Here is a 21,838-nt window from a genome sequence, read left to right as displayed (position 1 = left end):
TTGGTTCCTTCAGTATTTGCCTTTCTGTGTGCATGTTTTTTACATTTCTGCAAACATAGCATTGACAGACTATCTGCTCTTTTCACTTAACAGAACACTTCTCCAGTTATTAAATCATGTACACAAAAGGGATTACTTTTATTGATGGCATATTCTTTCATAAAATTGATAGATCATAGCTGACCTGAGCATACTTCCAATGTAGCACATTTATTTAGTTTTCAGTTTCTCATCTAGCAATAAATCTCTATTGAACATCTTTGTGCATGTAGTCTTTTCTAATTTTGCCTATTTCTTGGGATAAATTTCTAGGGGAGAAGATACTGAGTCAAAGGGAACATGCTGTTTTATAATTCTTCATATATATTCTTCAAAAAGTTTTCTGAGTTATGCCTCTGTGAATGCTTCTTGAGGCCACCAGGTTTACTATGGTTTCACTATGGAAATTCATCATTATTTTAAGTTTGCATTGATGCAACAGTTGTTTTCTGTTAATAGGCATTTCTCTGAAAATGATTGAGGTAGGACATTTATTTATATGTAGTTCTTTTTATCAATTTCTATAGGCTTTCTATACAGTACAGACAAGAGCAAACTAAGGCTCATGGCCAAATGTGTCCCACTGCCTATTCTTGTAAAGTTTTATTCAAACAAAGCCACATTCACTCATTCATGTATGTATCATCTATGGCTGCTTTTATGCGACAACTACAGAGTTGAGTAGATTCAACAGATCATGTGGCCCACAAATAGAACTGGCTACATAATTTGCAGGGTCCAGTAACAAAATGAAAATGTGGAGCCCCTTGCTAAACAATTACTAAGAATTTCTTTCTTTTTAAAAAATTTAATTTAAATTCAATTGGCCAACATATAGTATATCACTAGTTTCAGATGTAGACTACAATAATTACTAAGACTTTTAAGATGGCAACACAAAAGCATTAAATCAAGTGAAAGTCACATGCCCATGAAGCTGGTCCTGCCCACAAAGCCTAAAACATCTATTATCTATTCCTTTGTGTTATCCCTGGTATACATATTAATCCCAAATCTGCCATAATACGTTTAAATATTTTTCCTTGTCTGTTAATTTTCCTTTTCCTAAAAAATTGCCATTTGTGTCAAAATGCTGAACTTTGGTTTTGTATGTGACAGATCTTTGGTTTCCTTAACAATCATGGTTCCAAAGATCAGATACATAGTTAAATCTGTTTTTCACTAGTTCTTTTTCATGATAGGATTTCTTATTTTAAATTCTACTCATAATGTTAATTTTAATGTGTAGTATGAAATCTGATAATATGCTAATCTAATTTAAAAGTTGATTGTCACAATTCTAATTATAAAGATTTTCTTTCTTCATTGCCTAGTGATGCCTACCTTATCATAAGTGAACTTCTTGTATATAATTGGATAATATCTGAGCTTTTAAATCTGTTTCATTAATTTATGATTCTATTTGTTTTGTTCTTTAGCTCAGTGGTTCTCAACCAGGGATGATTTTGCTCCCAGGGGACATTTGCTAGAATCCAGAGGCAGTTTTGGTTACGATAACTGAAGAAGGTGCTATTGGCATCTAAGGAGGAGATGTCAAGGAGGACGCTAACATTCTTAAAAATACAGAACAGCCCCAAGGACAAAGAATTATCTGGTCCAAAATGTCAGAGGTTGAGAAACTCTACTCTAGCTTTGTATTTTATTTACTGATGCTTTATAGCATGTTTAATACATGAAATATCATTTAAAGTCACCCACCTCCCCCATTCCTGCTTCTTTTCAAAACATTAATTTGTCTTCCTGAATGTTTATTTTTACAAATGAATTTTAGAATCACTTCTGTCAAAAATTCTTTTCAGATTTTGGCCAGAACTGAAATAATGCTACAACCTAATTCCTATTCCCAGTCAGCCTTTTGCTTCAAACTCCTCAGGCAAACTTCTAGCTCCAGTTTGTGAGTTAGTCTCTACACCAAGTAAAATTCCCAAATTTTCTAGTTTGTTTTACTTTGTCATAAACATCTCACAGGTTTATTCCTACGCATTTTACAAGTTTCTTGCTCTAAAACAGGATCTTTTTATTGTTAAATGGCTATTTCTGGATACTACTTTTTATTTCAAACAACTTTACTAAATCTGATTATTTGAGTGGCAACTGGCTGGTTTCTTTAGCACATCAAGCCATAAAGTAATATAATTTGTAGATTCTTTCCAATGTTTTTCTTCTTTAAAAATTTTTCATTTATTTTTTAATTCAAGTACAACCAACTTACATTGTTATATTACTCTCAGGTGTGCAACATATTACTCTCCCAACAACTTCATACATTACTCTGTGCCCATCACAATACGTGTACTCCCAATTCCCCATACCCATTTCACCCAATGTTTATCTTATTTTTGTTTAGTTCTTACCACATAGGCTTGGACTTCCAAACTAATTTTAATAAATAATATTGACAGAATTAATATGTAAAATGTAAAATTAAATGTAAAATGTAAAATTAAAATGTAAAATCTCTCAATTAAGTAAAACATTCTTGACTTTGAATATTTATCATTTTAAGTTAAAAATAACAACTTGAAGTGAATTCCAGATCTTTGTTTGAAGATCTGTTTTTAATTTTTATTACACAGTAAGTATCTGTGTATATATGCACACACACATATACACACACAGGCACATATACATACATATAATAAACTTCTAAAAAATTAATGTGACATGGCCAAGTGCCGATGTGCTAGTGAGGTTAGAATGTGTTGGCAGTGCAATGATGTATTTAAGCTCCTTGAAGTACAAGAAGCTACTCAGAAGCCATCAAGGGTAAAAAGGTACCTCCACAGCAGGTCAAATTGTAATTTCTTCCAGCATCCCTGCAGAATAACATGATTGATTCTTGAATGGAGTTGAACAAAAATATTTCTGACCTAATCTTTACTCCTTCAGTGATAGCAATCCCTAAACCCCTCTTTACCAGGATCTGTTTTGTCACCTCATCCATCTCTTTACAGATTTTTCTAGAGGCCTCACAGGGCAGTGAAGTGACTGAACTGCACATACTCTTCTCAGATCAAAACTGCAGACAAATACTTCTTTCCAAACTGACCCCACTTCTGGTTCTTTCCATGAATATATGGACTCGTAGAAGTTTGGAGAAAGAGATACAATACTGATGAAATGTACTATATAGTCAAATTAGCACACACCTTTTTCTGTCAAGTATTTAACATTCCATGAACGCCATTAAAACAGTGGTTTATTTGCATTTGAGGAGCTCGCAACTACAATAACTCCTTTTGCTTGTGCAGTGTTTCCCCTCTCAGGGACCAAGCATTTGACCTAGACCCTGATTGGAACAAGGAGCAATGGAAGGGTGGTGAAAATTAATTGCAACCCAAACAATATAAGGTAAAAATGGATAAAGAACATTCTATATACAATATTCTAGGAAGTACTTCCCTAAGCTTCAGGAGGACATAGGTTTTCCCATGGTTACTCCAGATAATGAACAGGAAATCATGTCTAAACCATAACTTTTAACTGATAAAGTTGACATTGATAAGTACCTGGAAGGTAGTTTCCATTTACAAATTTTATGTTCCTGCACATTTGCCATTTTAATATTAACCTTATTAACCTTTCTACAATGTATATACCACAGGGGAGGTGGGCAGGGGGATGGGTGAAATGGGTGGAGGGGATTGGGAGTACGCATATTGTGATGAGCACGGAATAATGTAGGGAAGTGCTGAATCACTATATTGTACACCTGAGACTAATATAACACTGTATGTTAATTATACTGGAATTAAAATAACATAAAAATGTTCTACAATGTATATATGTGTTAAACACATGCCTTATTTTCAATTTCACAGTGCTTATTAAAAGCATTTGTAAGAATTACATCTTTCTCTGAGTGCTTACTCAAAAAATTTTATGCGTTTTTAGGTATTCCAATAAGCTCCTGATGTATTAACTAACATTACTAATACACTTACAGGTTTGAAGAGGTGTAAAAATGGCTAAACCATTATACACATTCTGGCAAACTGTAGAAAAAAATGGTAAGTCAGCATTAAGGACTGATCAATAGACCAGGAAAAGAAATACCCACTGTGACTAAGATGGGCAAAGAACACAGAAGATGGAGAATAATGATTGGATAAAAGAGAAATGCCTTAGGAAATCTAATAGCACTCCCAGGTAAAATACCCAACAGGCTGTTATCAATAAAGAGAGAGCTACCAGGGAAACACGTATTACAATAGACAAGGCCATAATGCACTTGTACTCAGTTCTCATGTTATACACATCTCTCATTCCTCCCAACACAAATAGGTCTATCGTATTCAAAGAAGACAGTTTCCTTTATGTTTGTATTTTATAGTGATCCGTGATAACTCAGAGGAATACACCTTTGAAAATATTTGTGTATGCAATCTGAAACCTGTCATTATATACTGATAGTAGTATATGGCTCTCTCAAGAGTTTTGACCATTGTACTCATTAACTGTTGGAACTGAGAAGGGGATTGGTAATTACATTTATTCTAAAATAAAATACACAAACATTTTAATAACTATTATTATGTTCTCCTAAAATGGACCTGTATTACTCTGGGTAGAGTTGGCATTATGAATTACTATCATTTAGATCCTAGGAAAGGCAGTACAATGTAAGACTTAAGAGCAAAGAATGTAGAGTTAGACAACTTGAATTTGAATCCTAGCTGTGTAATCTTGGGTAAGTTAGTTCACCTCTTTGTGTTTTGGTTTCCTTACCTGTAAAATGGGAGTAGTAATATCTACGTCATAGGCTTGCCATCAGGATTAAAACAAGTTAATCATGTAAAGCACTTAGCACAGTTCCTGGCATGTGATAAATATTAGACATTTAATATAATAATATCTACCTCATTTATCTATCCACCTATCTATCCACCTTCCACCTACCTACCCTCTCTCCCTATTGGTTTTGTTTCTCTAGGGAACTCTAATATACATGTTTAGTTTAGATTCTCAGGTGACACTTTCTGTCCAAAAGACTAAAATCTTTCAGCATATGAATCCATTAAGAACACACCTCCCAGAATTGAGGTCAGAGAGGGACAGTGCTGCTGTATCAGCAAGTCATGCCCAGGGTTAAGGAGGTGGGCATAATTAGCACAATTCAGATTTATCATCCAGAATGGATAAACCAAATAAGCAATCCACTTATAGAATATTCTCTAGCCTAAGGCCACCAGGAACACACCTGTAGTTGAACAAGTTGGGTCTCTTGCCTGTTGCAGAGAGGGAGAATGCATACCATGGGTAACTGTGGGATGTCTCAGGAAAAGGGTGTGAGCAAACACTTGTAGAACTGGGGCTTTGAATGAGTGATTTGAGGAGTTTCCAAGGAAGCAAGCTTCTCTCTGGAGTGGGTACTTTCAGAAGCAGAGATAGTTTTATGATTATCTCAATAAATCTTATCTAAGGACAGGGCAGAGTAGAGGAAGACTAAAGTTGTAATGGGTAGAGAAACAGCAGTCCCTCCTATTAGCTGAGAGAAGATGTTTGGGGTTTTGTGGCTTGGACAAAGTAGAAGTTATGCCTGTGTTCAGATGTGATTTCAGAGTGGTCTTGTTTTTGTCTTGATCCATAATAGTCACAGAATGGCCTTGTCTGATGTTGATGCCCTGTGAAATTGTCCAACAGGAGAACACCAAGGCCCAGCTGATAGTACTGGACTAGCTCCTGGGCATCAGGGCTGCTTTCTCCTTTTGTCTTAATGAAGTTCATTTCTGGCTGGGTGGGTGACCCCTTGTGAAATCTCCAGTCCTATCTTTTCGATTATTACTTTCAGCAGCAACATCAGAAATCTGAAATTAACCAGGGGCTCATAAAGTCATTAATTATAATTACAGCATGAATATAAAATTAAATTTAATTAAGATTAAAAAGAGGAAGGATGTCCAATTTCCATTGTAAAGATAAAGAAGAAAACTGCATTCTTTTTCCAAATTCTAGGTTTTAAATGCCTTTTTTTTTTTTTTATAAACAACACTGACCAACAGAAATGTGTAAATTTCATAAAAGTCATACGATACAAGGTTAAATTTTGGGGAAAACTAATGGGAGACTATAAGTCCTCTTACACCCAAAACCCATTTTAAAGAACAAGAGGAGGAAAGAAGGAAAGTCAAGTAATTCCCTATAAAGGGCTTCAGAGAGTGGGGTATGTAGGGAGACTCCTCCTCCCTGTCTGTTCCTAACCACTGGTTATCTTCCATGCAAACCACATAGAACCCAGGGAACTCCTATGCAATGCCTCCCCCGCCCCCCCCAAGGATCTAGAGGCCTCTGAACAGCTGGTATCATTATCTACACATGTCTTTATCCCAGATGATCCCCTTAGCACTCTGAAGAAGTAGCACGGGTGGGTTACATGAATTTCTGTGAGGTGTATGCAATTCATGTCTTCTCCCTCAAAGCCAATGGCACTTTTGCCTACTGCAGAATGCCACTGTATACTTCACTGCAGCACTAACCATTGTTTATAGTGTTAGCAAAGCATGGCTTATGATCACAACTCAGCAATTATCAGGACATAGCAAATGTATATAACATTTGGGGTTTTTTTTTAATTCTAAAAATAATTCTACATCTGAAGGAAACTCCAGTGGTTCTGAAATGAATCCATATACTTCCAGGAAGTACTGCTCATTCTTTACACCAAAGTTCCTGGGCTCATACCTGCGTTAACAATCATCACATAATCAAATGATCTGCAGGAATCAGCGTTAATCTTAAAGACAGAGCATATGATTAGATCAGCCAGGCTATGATCCAGAGAGAGTTGATGTGCTATTTTTAAAACTTCTCACTGGTAAAATAATCACATTTGTAGAAATTTCTTAGAGGGATGATCTTTGTAGTTAAAAAATGGACAAACCTGGAATGGTCAGATTCTTCTACACTCATTTGATGTGGAAATCAAATACTTTGGCCAGCAAGGAAATTGCACTGTCAACTGCTCCCAATATGTTGCTGATTTTACCTTATGCGTCTTTATGGTTTGGACCAAACCTAAGTCCTTCACTGTGAATTGATTGATCTTATCTTTCTGATCAAAAGATAATGGAAAGGAGATTGTATAAAGGGAAAAGCACAGATTATCCGGCTGTGGAGGTGCTTGCCTGTGGGCTGAATGTGCACAAGAAATCTAAGAATCCTAAAGAGAGAGACAAAGAGCAGATGTTTCTTCCTCTCCACAATTACCTTAAAGGTTGCTTCTGTCTATCACAGACCTGTGCTGAGAGACCCCCAAAGCACATATATCTACTAGATAGGAAAAACTCACAGAGGAAAAAAGTCTCACTCTTTGAACATCATGCCTTAGCTTATTTGTTCAGCTTTGTTCAGCTTCGAGGGAGCCTTGTGGAGAAATCTGCAGTGTAGTTGTTATAAATGGAATGCAGAATATGGGCTCTCAAACTTTTATGTGCCAGAATCACCTAAGGGCTTCCTAAACAGATTACAGGGCCCACCCCCAGATTTTCTGATTCATTAGATCTGGAGTGGGAGTTGTGAATTTGCATTTCTAACAAGTTGCAACATGATGCTGACACTACTGGCTGGAGACTGACCTTTGAGAACCATAGACCTAATTCTTTAGTAGTTTCTGAGCTCTCTGAGGGTAGCCTCTTCCCTTGCCCAAGGCTCTGACAGGTGTGCTTGATAATGAAGAAACCAAGCCACAGAGAGACTAAATGGCATGCCGGACTTGGATTTTCCTCCCCCCTTTTTTCCCAGCTTGGCCAAAGGGGGAGCTGCTACAGAGGTGGGGGTGGTAGTGATCAGAGATCTCTCATTGTAAATGTGAAAGGTACCAAATTATAGTTTACAACTAATTAGACTTTGTGGGGGTCCTTTTAGAACCACTCCAAAGGATTCATTAGAAATTTTCTATATCCTTTTTCTGAGTGCTGTGGAAAAATACTTAATGGAATTACCTTTACAAATGTATTAATTTATTCTACCCTAAGGATATTACATTCAGTGATTTGGCAAAACTAATCTGAACTAATAACAGACACGCATTTACTGAGACTAAGCAAATTTTCCAGTAGAGAGATACTTAGCCACTTGGAACAAATGAAGGTTGAGGTATAAAGATTAAAGAATAGCTATAATGTCCAAAAGAGCTCCTAGTGTTGACAGAGCAGCACAAACAGACTAAAATGCAAAGTTAAGATCTATGCTGACAAAACCATCACAAAGCGGTGGAAAGACCACTACTGCCAAGAAATGTTCAACCACTGGTAGAGGTTCAGATGTATGGGGCATTCTCCACAGATCACATGTATCTCCTAAGGATGCCTGAGCACCAATCGCACCTTCTCTGAGCCCTTCATGTTCTCCAGTAAAGTCAGGCAAACAATGACTGCCCATTTGTTTCCACCCTGCCAATGAAATCTCTGGTGCATACGGTCCCTTTAAAAATCCTAAATCGATTCCACAAACCAGAGCTGGAATCTTGCAGCTTACCAGAACCAATATAAGTGAGTGAAACTGGGAGAACATAAAGTAATAGGTAGTAATAGGACTTGTTAACCCAAAACCCCATGCTCTGTTTTAAAGGGGAAGCTGTTTCCCAGCTCCAGGAGATTGTTGCATTATGGGATGTGATCTCAGTGTTACCAGATTTTCCAATTTTTCAAGAGCTATCAGAACTTGGATTTTCATGTAAAGTTTCTGGAATGTTAAAATAGTGTGTGGCCCAAAGAAGATATTTGATAGAACAGGGCCATTAACCTTCCATTTGAGACCTCTCTGTAGACTTTAGGAAGTCCTTCTCTGGTCTTCACTGTTTTCCTAGTTCTCTCACTACCTACTTCTGGATATATATTCTGTCCCCTGCCCCTTTGAAATGAACTCCTTTTGTTTTCAAACTCATAGGCTCAGAATTCTTCTCCTTCTAGTTCTTGAAGAATATGCCAGGTTGATCACAGTTCCTTCAGGAATTCTTTGATTACAACACATACTGAGACACAGTCCATTAGTGATGAATTTGGCATTGGTGGTGAGTGGGAATGGCCTGATGTCACATAGGCTGAAGCTGACATAAGGGTAAAAGCTTGGTTCTACCCATTCATGCTTATCTCCACTTTCTCCTCACCACCCATCATTCCATCTCAGGCCCTTGGGATAACATTCTAAAAATATATGTGGGTTCCAAGAAAGAAAGCATTCTGCCCAACTGTTCAGAGTATGAAGACTGTCACACCACAGCTAGCAGAAACCACAGCACTGGGGAAAAAAAAAAACCTGAATCAAAGAATTAGAGGGTATGAAGACAACTCCTCAATTCTCCCAATCCAGGTACCAGTAAAGGATAGAAGGCAGCCCTTATAATAATCCTGCAGGTCAGTGTGGTCCAATGACTCTAGTTCCTTCTCTGTGCTATTCTTCTTAATTTCTTATAAAAGGAACAAGTAAGAGGAAGGGAGGGGGGTTGGATATTTAGATTTTTCTTGAGGGTTTAATTATTCACTGAACCAATATTTATTATCTTATATTTGTTGTACATGGAGCTTACAGACTATTGAGTGAGACATAATTTAAAAAGCAAACAAAAAATTAAGATAAATATAGATTATAAAATGTATAATCTCACAAGTAACCAAGATAATGCAAATAATCACAGAGGGAAACTCTTTTAGCACACATGTACTGTTTCATGTCCGTACTCTTGACCTAAGAAGAAGGGGATATGTGATGTTCCTTTTGGAAGTATTCCAATGGGGAGGGGCTGTGTTCACTCTAGGTCTTGGGTAGGTGATGGAGGGGTTGCTTTGGTGGTCCACTTTATGCCTTTACTGGGGGCGTCAAACCCCAAATCACCCCTAGTGATGCTAGGACCTTCTTCTTCCTTGGGGAGTTCCTGGAGTAGCTCTGAGTTTTTAGTGGAAAAAATAACGCCAAGTATTAGTGGTAGTTACAGGGAAAATATAATTAGCCCCATGTATGGTTAGACATGTGACAGTTTATTTTTTTATTTTTATTTTTTTAAAGATTTTATTTATTTATTCATGAGAGACACACACACAGAGAGAGGCAGAGACACAGGCAGAGGGAGAAGCAGACTCCTCGCAAGGAGCCCGATGTGGGACTCAATCCCGGGTCTCCAGGATCACACCCTGAGCCACAGGCAGCGCTAAACCGCTGGGCCACCAGGGCTGCCCAACATGTGACAGTTTAGCAGGAAAACCTGTGTGTCATATCTGGGAACTGAATCAGTGTTCATATCCACAGTGTTCATATTCAACCCCTCTGAAGGAGATAATCTGCTGGCAAGGAATCCAAGTCTACACCTACCTATCCTTTTCCTGTCCCCACTTTTGACCCTTTGTTGTAGAGCAAGAGAACCTTGGGCAATCTGCTTGCATCACAAAAGTACTGAGTGCATGGACTCAAGGAGAAAGCTCAGGCTGTAGAAGGGAGCAAATGGAGCTTCAGTTTAGTATGTCAAAACAGCTGGAGCTTTACTAAACATCCTCAGATTTACTTCCCCAAAAATCATTGGATAAGGACTGTATCCAAAGTGAATTCTAGCAAGTTAATCAGAATGTTAAAGTATGAGCCTTGAAATCACGTGTTTAGTGTGTGTGTGTGTGTGTGTGTGTGTTTGAAGTGTAGCCAAGTGTGGTCCATTAATCTTCCTTCCCAGAGTATGAATTCCGATATTCACAGGTAGTCTTTTGTTGTATTGACAAAAGACTAACTTAAAAAGGCCTCCAGATTATTATTATAAATCAGTAGTTTTTATTTGTTCCCAGATTTCAGCACACATGAGAGAGAGAAAGGAAAGGAAAAACAGAAAGGAAAGAAAGATAGGTAGGTAGGTCAGTAGTTTTTAAGCCTTCTTCCACTTCGTCGCTTTTGAGAAATAATCTAGCTCCTATACATCTTTAGTCACTGTGACCTTAATTCTCACATTTTCCAGAACCCCTGAGGAAATACGTTGGTGTAACTGGTAGGCACATTCCCCTTCCCCCAAGACTATCTCACCCACATCCACCCATCAGTTGAGATGCTCTATGAGGTGCCAAAACATTTCTTTAAGTCTTTCTCACAATTACTGGAAAGTTTATGATTCCTAAACTGAGTAAAACTAAGTTAACAGCACCTCTTTGTTTTAGCAAAACTTCTTTTTGTCTGAGCCTATGTATTTCACACCAAGCCAGGCAGTACAAGGACATTCATGTAACATTTATGGGAGAGTTCACAAGTGACATCGCTTCAGTGCATAGGGCCCAGCACAAAGGAAAATTTCAGTTAGTATGTACTTAAAAGATGCTAGTTAAGTAAAATATCCGATGGAACATTTTTAAGGTCAAAGTCTAGCCCATGATCTTATAGCCCTGTTAAGTGGTTGTATTTGTCATGCCCAAAGGGAATTGTCAATGTGAATATAAGCATTAAAAAATAGGTGAGAATACAAAATGCTTAAATAAATACATGCCCCAAATAACAAATGAATACATGTGTCTCATATCTATTTGCTATTTTCCTGTAGATGACAAAGAATTATCCATGATTTACTTCTATTTAAAAACACTCAATTTCTGGCATTGACAAGACCTCTTTTTGGAAGAGATTTTTCAAAAACATTAATCAGATGAGCTTCTTCTCTAAAATAGTTTTACTCAAAAGAAGATCCACCTGCCAAATGCATTTAGAATCACTGGGAGTAACTGTTTAGAGTGTGGACTCCTAATTAATGATCTTCTCCAGATCTAATCTTCGAGGAGCCAAGAATCTACATTTCTAACCCTTCTTAGTGAGAAGTTTTAGAACCACTGCACAAAGACCTTGAGGGCAAAGAAAGATCATTCCAAAAAGAAACAATAATAAAACTATAGGTGTATATATATAGAGAGAAATAGAGACAGATAATGGAGTAATAAAAGTATGGGAAAAAAAGTACCTTAAAGGTTACAAAACTGGCACTGAATTCATTAAAATAAAATCCACAAGAAACCATAGAACGAGCTGTTTATCACACTTTTTCCCACCCTCAGCACATACACACACAGATCTTCTCTCTAAAAGGCAGAACCTAAACTTCTTTCAGAGACCCTGATAAAACTGAACATTACCCACTTTATGATTTGTGCTACACTAGAATGAACTGGGGTGAGTACAGACTCCTCTACCTAGATGTCCCCAGTTATTAAAAAGTTCCAAGGTTGAATTTGACTTGAAAGTGTATTGGGATCTCAGACATTCCTATTAGCTCAATACGAAAATGTAGAGCCCTATGGAGAAGGTAGAGAGCCTCAGAAACCCATTCAATACTTACAGAATCCTAAAGACCCAGTCTGGAGTGAGGCTGGTCTCCAGAGAGATGAACAGGTGCACACAATGGCAAAGCACTAACAGAAGTGCCTGGCCGTGGCTTTGCTTTCTCGGTACCTGGGACTAGCAGCTGCCAAGTGTTCATAAACTTGGCTGGAACCCAAACCAGAGCTAATAACACTCTGTGTCCTCCACTGAGCATCAGCCAAGCCTAGGCATTTCCCACCCAAGTGGGAAGATCAGAGCCAGAGATAATTAGGGGTATTGCTAATCTAGATTGTGAATCTTTCTTATCTGGGACATATCTAGCACAACATGATTTTTATCCTTATCTTGAAATACCTGCTTTTCCTTATATGTAGTGTGATGTGAAATCCTTAAAGAGATAGGGGTTGGTGCCCGTGAGCCCACAAATCCCCAATGGGTTTGAGCTATTACCCCTCACATAATACTCTACCTCTTGGGAACAAATGATAAAACCTTACATTTATTAGGGTATGAAACCAGCACTCAGGCTGAATCAGCAAAAAGAATCCTGCGAAGTTGATTTTTTTTTTAATATTAAGAGATAGGGAGTCTTTTTATAGTAGCATAACCCTGCTGAGTTTATGAAGACAAATGGGAAATTAAGAGAAACTTACATCACATGGGGAAGTAACCTTGGGTTATTTCCCGCATTTTCAATGGACGTTCATCTCTATAGGCCACTTAATCATGTCAGCCACAAGAAAAACAAGATATAATTCTCTTTATCACATTCTTTCTCTGTTTTGATCATACGTGGAAAATACATTCTTCTTTGTAAGTAGAAGAGGAAAACATGTACTTTCAGTGGATACAATCATTTGAAAAGGATATATTCTGAATGCCATAAAAATTTGTGTTTTCAATTCTGGAGTAAAAATAACCACAGAATAAATAGGTACCTATGAATGTTACAGAAATATATGTATTTGCATTATGTATATGTCTGTATTTTTTTTAACCCCTATTTGACTCACATAACAAATACAAGTCCCATTGCCTTACTGCATAGGCTAATCCTGCTCGAAGGTGGAAGAAACTCTAGTGTTCAATTTGTACATTTTTACAGATCAGCAAAATGGGGCCTAAAAGGCTCAAACGGATTTCTACAAGGCCATATGCCTACAAAGTCATACTAGAAGGAAGAAGAAAACCTAAACTCCCTGACTTCTGGCCCAGCACTGTTTCCAAAGGACTATGAAGTCTTTTTGCTCTAAGTCTCTACTGAGACCCCATAGTTTAAAAAGTTTAGTTTAAAAAGCATAAAAGAGTACTTTTATTGCTCTGTCTATAACACGGCCTGAGTATGGAAGACATACCAATAATGTGACAAAGTTAGAAGAAAAACTGCCCTGTTGCTGCTTTTGGAAATGGCATTGCGCCCAAATCATTCAGTCCTGACAAAGCTGATGCTGTTGAAAATCTGTATCTGCAGGAGATGAGCAAAAAATCAATGATTTCAGTTTTTAGGGTCATTTGACATTTCTTAGAGCTCTTAGCAAATTCCATTCAATTCTGTAAAATAAGAGTTTATTGAGCAGAGGTGGCAAGAGCCCTGCCCATAGTCCTTTAGCCCTCATTGCTTTCTTATAAAGTAACTCCCTACCTGAGGGTTTTCTGAGGTGCAAGAGTGAATTTTTTGGCTGCCATGCAGGGTTGGCCAAAGTGCCCCAGAATCAATGCCCATTGCAGCAAACCTCAAACAAAGATGCAGCTACCATAGGAGGAATACTGCAACTTCCTCACTCCTTATGGAGAACTCTGAGGCATATTCCAGGCAACCTTCCAGAAGTTCCAACTGCACTGAGCCCCGGGTCTCCACAATGGCACCTGCTCTCCAGTGCAGCCTAGCTTCATTCCTTTCCCATATCCCTGCTCTCTAACAGATATTTTTAAACTATCTGCACTCAAATAGTTGTTTTAGAGTTTGTTTCTGGAGGAATCCAATCTAAGACAAGTATATATTCAGTACAAATAATTTTTCTATAATAGGCATCAAGAAATATGAAGGTAAAAATGATGTCATTCTAGCCCTCAAAAGGTTGAGGCCGGAGAGTGATGACACTTCTATGTATATAACCCCACAGGGAAGACAAAAGAAGACAGTGCTTTGAGAGCAGACTAGAAATATATACAATAAAAATACAGTCACTAATAAAATATTCACACAATGCAAAATAGAATTTGCCATTAAGAAGTCAGTGTGAAATTCTCTGTAGCAGGAAGGAGGCACAGCCCAAAGTGGTGACATTACACACATTGAATAAACTACCAAAGTCCTGAGTTCACTTGGAAATGTGTGTTAGAGAACTTGTCATTGCTCATACAGTACAAGCTTGAAGGATCAATCTAAAAGGAAAAATTTCAAATTTCATATAACCCAGCCTGTTTTTTAGTGGCAAGGGTAGGCACATAAACCCCCAAACTGGTGGGACAAGATTCACTGGCTACTTTGCATCTTGTGTTTAAAGAATGTCAAAATGATTTGTCTTATTATTCAGTTCTGTCAAAACAGACTAATTTCTGTAGAAAGCAAATAAATTAAACAGTTGAATTTTGTGTAGGCCATTAGGTTGACAAGTCAGTCATTGGAGTTTTCATTTGAACTAGTGCCCATGCCAAAGTCAGTCAAGTGTTCGCAGGTCATGGACAACAGCTACACAGAATTCTATAAATAACACTTCTTCAATGCAAGAGAGTTACTGAACAAAAAATGACAGAGCAAGTTAAATAAAAGTATATGAGAAAAAAAATCCAAGGGCATTCCTGAACTGATAAAATGCTGTGTTTGTCATGGTGTGTGCTTCTAGGTGGGTTGTTATGTGAGCTAATGGGTGGTGAGTATACCTGCCATGTTCTAGCACCTTAAAAACTCTATTTAATCCTCAAAACAACCCAGTGAGGCAGGGATTATTATTATTATTATTATTATTATTATTATCATTATCATCATCATCATCATCATCCTTTAATAGAGGAGAAAACTGAAACTTGAAGATGTTCAGTAATTTGCTGAAGGCGATACAGCTACTTTGTCAAACTCTCAAATCCAAACCTTTCCCCAAAATACCACGCTATCTTCCTGTAGAGCTGAAAAGAAAGACACCAAATTTCAGTTTTAAAGTATTTGTCTTGGGAGATGCTAAAGATGCTTTTGAACAACTGTCAGCTGAGAGGAACTTATATTTTAGTAACATACAGTTGAAAATCTTAGTGAAATAACATGTAGTTCCTGGAAAATGAAGTGCTTAAGATGCCCCTGCCCTTTTTTGGCTAACCAGTCTTTTTTATTTTTTAAAAGATTTTATTTATTTATTCATGAAAGACCCAGAGAGAGAAAGGCAGAGATGTAGGCAGAGGGAGAAGCAGGCTCCAGGCAGGGAGCCTGATGTGGGACTCAGTCCTGAGTCTGTGGATCACGCCCTGAGCCAAAGGCAGACACTCAACCGCTGAGCCACCCAGGTGTCCCGGCTAACCAGTCTTTTGTCTATTATAAGAAGAAAATTAATTCCTAAGTTATCTAAATTCCATGCTGCATATACAAAATTAATATTCATCTCCAGAAAATCTGAAGATTTTATTTCTCAAGGAAAAGCTGCAGGACTTAATATCAAGTGATTGGCATCCTTTGGGAAGGATGTTGAACACATTAGATTTCATAGAAGGATGAACACCCACACAGAAATGACAGCAGACAATGTAGGAAAAAATTGCCTAAATTGACTCAATTTTAATTGGGCAGATTTAATAAAATTTCCTTCATCAAATCTCTTTTAAAAATTTTTCAGCCTTCCATTCTTCAAGTCTTATCCTCTAATTTGGGATAAAGTTTTTCTACTTCATATATCTTCTCTGCCTTAGTTTGCATCCCTCTCCTGCACCCACCCCCGGCAAAGTGGATCTTCAGGCAATTATGTGGTTACAAACATAGTATTTGTGAAGTGGTCTCAAGAAGCAGGTGAGGGAGTGGGGAATGGAGGAGCCGCTGAGGGAGTGGGGAAGGGAGGAGCAGCTGAGGGGCTGGGGAAGGGAACAGGGAAGGAGGAAGGGGAGGGGAGTTGGAGTAGGAAGCAAGGGTGGGGGGAAGGGGACCAGGGAAGGGAGGAAGACCAATAAAGGTACATTAATGAATAGATTATTACTACAGGCAACTGGCATTTTACCTTGCTGGGGACCTCTCAGAGACTGTAGCAAACTCCCTTCAAAATGGTCTCACTGAGGACAATTTATCCACCATTACTCCTTCCTCACTGGTCAAGGGTAACTGGGAGTAATTTGGCAATCATGGCCTACACAACTTGTCAGGTTTAGCAGGCTTCTACAGGTAGAGAATGGCTTAATCTAGAGGACAGACAACAGAGAAACTATCTTTGTTTAAGACTATTTGCTAGTGCCCTTGTGGTGGATCAAGGGAAAATGGGCAGGGCACTGCCAGCATCTGCTAAACTGCATCTATTGGTGTATACATACAAGCTACTTTATTTAGTTCTCAAACTCTACTATATATAAGAATGACTTGAAAAACTGAGAAAATGTGTCTTTCTCACCTCCCTCTCCCATTCTGATTAAGATCAGTGGCTGGATTCAGGAATCTGAATTTTAACTAGTACTCTAATCATGTCAAAGCAGGTTGTCCTCAGGCTACACTGTGGAAATACTATGCTGGTGAAGCCATCCCCAAGTAGGCTAACCTGTGTCTCAGAGAGAAAAATGTCTAACTTGGCTTTAGATAGATTTTACTTTCCTATGTCCCATTTTTTTTTCAAATATAAGCTGTTGTAAAGAAAATATGAGAGTATGGATAGGTTAGCACTTTGCTGGTCTAATTCTGGAAAATCACTTTAAACATAGATACATCCAAATGATCATGGGTCAGGAGCAAAATGATCAGATAGCCTTACTATAGCGACCAAACTTTTCCAACACATGGTGTGATGAGCAAGAGTGAACTTCTGATGAAAATAGGACCAAAGAGTTGACACAGAGACAGAAAATGAAGTCATTGTACTTACATGTGCCGGTCAGGAATCTTAGGGAAAAACTATCTTCAAACTTCTGCTACAGGAAACCAGCATCTAAACCAGTACAGCTTGGGGAAACTTCAAAGAGAGACCTAATTGGTGGGATTGTCTTTTTCAAAGTTTCCTGGTTATGATAAAGAGCGATACAGTAATTCTAAACAACACCTTCTATGTTCAGAAGTCTCACAACACTGCAGTTTCTTTCATACGTTTCTAATCTATTATGTTTTGGGGAGAGTGGGCACTGAAGGTCCTAGGCCCATGACACTTGTTCGTCACTAAGGGGAGAGAGGGTATCTATTGCACATAATGAGAACTTGAGCTCAAGGCTCCTCTTTGTGGCTCCAAGATCTCATCAACTTCCCTGCTACTTCATATCAGCAGGTGAGGCATAAACTTAAAATATCCAAGTGTTCTGGTTTCTCAAAACCCTAAGGATGAGCTGCTTACTGTGGCCTTCAAGTTATCTCAACCTGATCTCTGCCTGCCTCACCAGTCTCCTGTCACTACTTCCTGTCTTATCCTCTAAGCTCTAGTCTTTTTTTTTAATAATAAATTTATTTTTTTATTGGTGTTCAATTTGCCAACATACAGAATAACACCCAGTGCTCATCTCGTCAAGTGCCCCCCACAGTGCCCATCACCCATTCACTCCCACCCCCCTCCCTCCTCCCCTTCCACCACCCCTAGTTCGTTTCCCAGAGTTAGGAGTCTTCATGTTCTGTCTCCCTTTCTGATATTTCCTACCCATTTCTTCTCCCTTCCCTTCTATTCCCTTTCACTATTATTTATATTCCCCAAATGAATGAGACCATATAATGTTTGTCCTTCTCCGACTGACTTATTTCACTCAGCTAAGCTCTAGTCTTAATAAAACTCTCACAGCTCTTCAAATTTTCGGTACCTTCTCAGGTCTTGGCCCATGCCAAGCTGTCCATCCCTCCAAGAGCACTCCTCTCGTGAGCCTATTCCTTCACTTGGATAGTGTCTCACTAGTCTTTAGGTATTGGTCTAAATGTGTCTTCCTCTGGGAGGTTTTCTTGACCCCTTTCAAAGGTGAGTCAGGGCAGTTACAAAATCTTTGTAGGCTTTGGGCTCTACTACTCTTGAAGGCTCCTCCTCACATTATATTAAGATATACATTATATAATTGTATATTAAGATATATATTATATAACTGTGTACTAAGATATGCATTATATATGCATATATACACACATATACAGTTGTATATTAAGATATACATTATATAATAGTTCTTACAAAAATTATTTCCAAATGTTTATAGCTGTTTTTTTTTATAGCTGCTGCTTTTGAAATCATTTGCCTGTGAATAACTAATTTAATTTGCAATTGATTATGACACTGCAAGAGTTATAGGTTTGGTTGCAAACTCAGTTAAAAACCAGCTGTGTGATCTCAGATAAGTGACTTAACCTCTCTAAATCTCAGTTATCTTATCTGAAACAAGAGAAATTTGCATAAGTGATCTAAATCCTTGTTTAGTACTAAGAGCTTACACCTTTATCATTAACTGTGGGGAGAATGTTTTAGGTGGTGGTGCATGGGACTGGGAATGGGGCATATATTGACTCCACCGATAAAACATGTGCCAGAGCCTGAGAACCATGGGTAGACACTCTGGCCAGAGCTACCAGTTGAGTAGAAAAAGACAGTTCCATAAATGTCTTTAAAACTGAAAATAAGAACAATCATTACTCTATAAAATGAACAATTTAATATATCAACCTATAACCAGAGAAAAGAAATCCAGAGCACTCAAATATATTCTCCTAAACAAGACCAACAATTAAAGCATTATTATAATTATTTATAGTAATTCCTCCTAAAGTTTGGTGTTGGTGACAACCACACAGTATATGTTACAAAAAAATTAATAATCAAGTGTTAGAGCAACTTTCACTGCTGTTTCAATTAATTCCACTCTGAGAAATGACGTGAGACTTTGGGCTTTTGTGAATATAATGAGTTTTCAAATAACAGAAGAAGTAGTAACCAGCTACTATCTTTGCATAAAAAATTCTGTACTTTATACTACATACATCAATAACAGGGTATTCCCTAAAAGCATTTATTTAATTTTTTTCTGATGGAAAAACTTCCATGCAAAAAAATATACATTTAATCCCAACATCCAGAGATGAACACTGATTTTTATACATACCCCTTTTTTTCTGGGCATATAGCTGTATAGGCACATACACATATTCCCAAAAAGGCATTGTATTTTACATCTGTACTGCAGAACTTGAATGCAGAGATTATCTGGCTGGGAAACTGCACTGTCCATTGCCATTACCCTAACACATCTGGCATGTCTGAGAAGTTGGTGAGGCTGATGGTCCGCAAAAAACATTTTCAGGAATTAATCTGCATAGAGAAAATGGAAGGCAGATTGGAGCAGAGGAGACAAGTGTGCCTGCCTGAAGTACTGGTCCTTCCTAAGCACATGGATTCATTGGATTCATGTCCGAGCCTTGTGAACAGAAGGGCTATAGACAGAAACAGAAGAACAAGCACCACCCTACTAATGCTCAGGTGATGGAATGAGGCAGTGAGTTGGAGAGCAGGACTTCTCACCCTCTTGTGAAGAGAATATAACAGTGGCTCAGATATCAGCACCGCCAGTGTGAACAGAGTTAACAATGGCAGGGTGAGGTGCCTTTATGTGACTTACAGAATGTTACTTACAGAAATGGATGTGCCCTGGCTGGAGTGGATGTAAATTCTCTAGTTCTCTGGGTAACAGAAGCCAAAAGACTGCTTTGTGAGCACAGCTGGTAATCCCAGGCTTCACCAGGGAAGACTGGAGCTGCTGGAATCTGCCGTGACCAGCTGTGAGCACCAGCTGTGAGCACCAGACAGTGAGATTTTGGTTCTTACTGATAATGTCACTGTCGTCTACACTCACAGTCTGGTGAAGCCCAAGTAGACTCAAATTATAAATGCAACCGGCAAATTACTGAATACTACATTTGGAACTAATGGTGTACTATATGCTGGCTAAATGAACTGAAATAAAATTTTAAAAAAATAGTGAAAAAAGATTATATACCATCTTGAACTCATCTCTCACCCATCTCCTTATTTAATTTGAATATTTCTTCATGGGATTAAACATTTTTCTACAATATCATTTTTATGGACAGAGTATTATACTTTTTGCATGGATAAAAATTTTTAAATCCCTCCTGTAAGTTTCATATAGGAGCTTTTCTTTTTCACCATTCACAATTTAATGGTAAATCACCTTGCAGCAAAATCTGTCATATTTCTATAACATAGATTAAGAGTGTGCTTTTGGAGTCACAAGGAGAATACAAAGTCTTAAAGATTTGGTGCATGGTGCCAAGCTGCTCTCCCTACAGACTGCTATTTTATACTACCTCCTCTTGTAAGTGAGCATTCCTATAAATTATATTTTTACATGCTGTGAGATAAGATCATCTCGAATTCTGATCTAAGTCAAACCATAGTAAATCATGAACCATCTGTAATATTCTTCAAGCTCTGAAAGAATGGCAGATTGTAGAAAGGGGAATTCACATTTGAACATTACTACATTTGAATTCTAGCCTCTGAACTTATGAGAAAGAACTATGTTAGTTCTCTACTGTAGAAAGTTCACTTCTTCAATGTGACTATGAGACCAATCATTGTGCCCACATATATCCAGTGGAAGGAACATAAGGTAAATTTACATTAAATTAAAAATCCCAACTTAACACCCATTGGCAGTGGGGCCTTGAGCCAGCCAATTAACTTTTCTGTACCTCAGTTTCTTCCACTGAAACTGAAAATGTAAGACATAATTCCTATTGCATAGGATCAATATCATCCTATTGTTATTTTTCAGTACTCCAATTCTACAACAGAACACCATGCAAACGTCATATATGGTGTATTTCATGGTGTGATACCAGTATTTTCAGATTTAAAAAAATCTGAAATCTGTAAAACTTAAATCCTGAGATCTATGCAGAGTTACGTATTTCCTTAGAATGCCGACAAGAGCAAAACTGCTCTCATTCTGACCTCTTTCCTGCCCTATTCAAAATCCTTCCATCGTATTTTATATGTACTAGCATTTCCATTTTTAGATTACCAGTGAGACTGCACATCTTTTCCTACACTTATTAGAGCTTTGTATTCCCCTTCACCCCAGGTCAGGTTGGGCACTTTATTATCTTTGAAAGGGCAGGTGAGTGAAGAAGTAGAACCAGTAAGGAAAACTGGAGGAGGGTATGGTGGGAGTGATTTCAGAAAGAAGGGATTGGGAGGGTCCCAGGCCCAACTCCTAGTCCTTCCCTTGGAGTCCAACTACCTTATTCCTCCCAGAACCATATTTCTTCCTCTTTTGATCTTTTGAACTCCAGGGCCAGATCTAGTTTCTTAGTCCTAACTCCTCTTCTTCGGATGGTAGT

The 21,838-nt window shown here is 38.0% G+C and overlaps 1 protein-coding gene across 17 annotated transcripts in view; it reads right to left on the bottom strand.

Moving 5' to 3' along the window:
• Positions 1–21,838, bottom strand: part of PLPPR1 (phospholipid phosphatase related 1) — a 554,792-nt gene that overhangs the window by 85,487 nt on the left and 447,467 nt on the right. The window contains exon 1 of one of the 17 annotated variants that reach the window (XM_025432504.3): positions 12,353–12,468. The exons of the other annotated variants lie outside the window; for them this stretch is intronic. The gene's annotated coding sequence lies outside the window, so the exon portion shown is untranslated. Of the gene's footprint in view, positions 1–12,352; positions 12,469–21,838 lie in introns of those variants that run through there. 17 annotated transcript variants of the gene reach the window in all.

Source organism: Canis lupus, chromosome 11 (assembly GCF_003254725.2).
Source record: "Canis lupus dingo isolate Sandy chromosome 11, ASM325472v2, whole genome shotgun sequence".
Taxonomy (NCBI): Eukaryota; Metazoa; Chordata; class Mammalia; order Carnivora; family Canidae; genus Canis; species Canis lupus.
The sequence above is the reverse complement of the archived record's forward strand: the minus strand, read 5'-3'. Positions and strand labels throughout refer to the sequence as shown.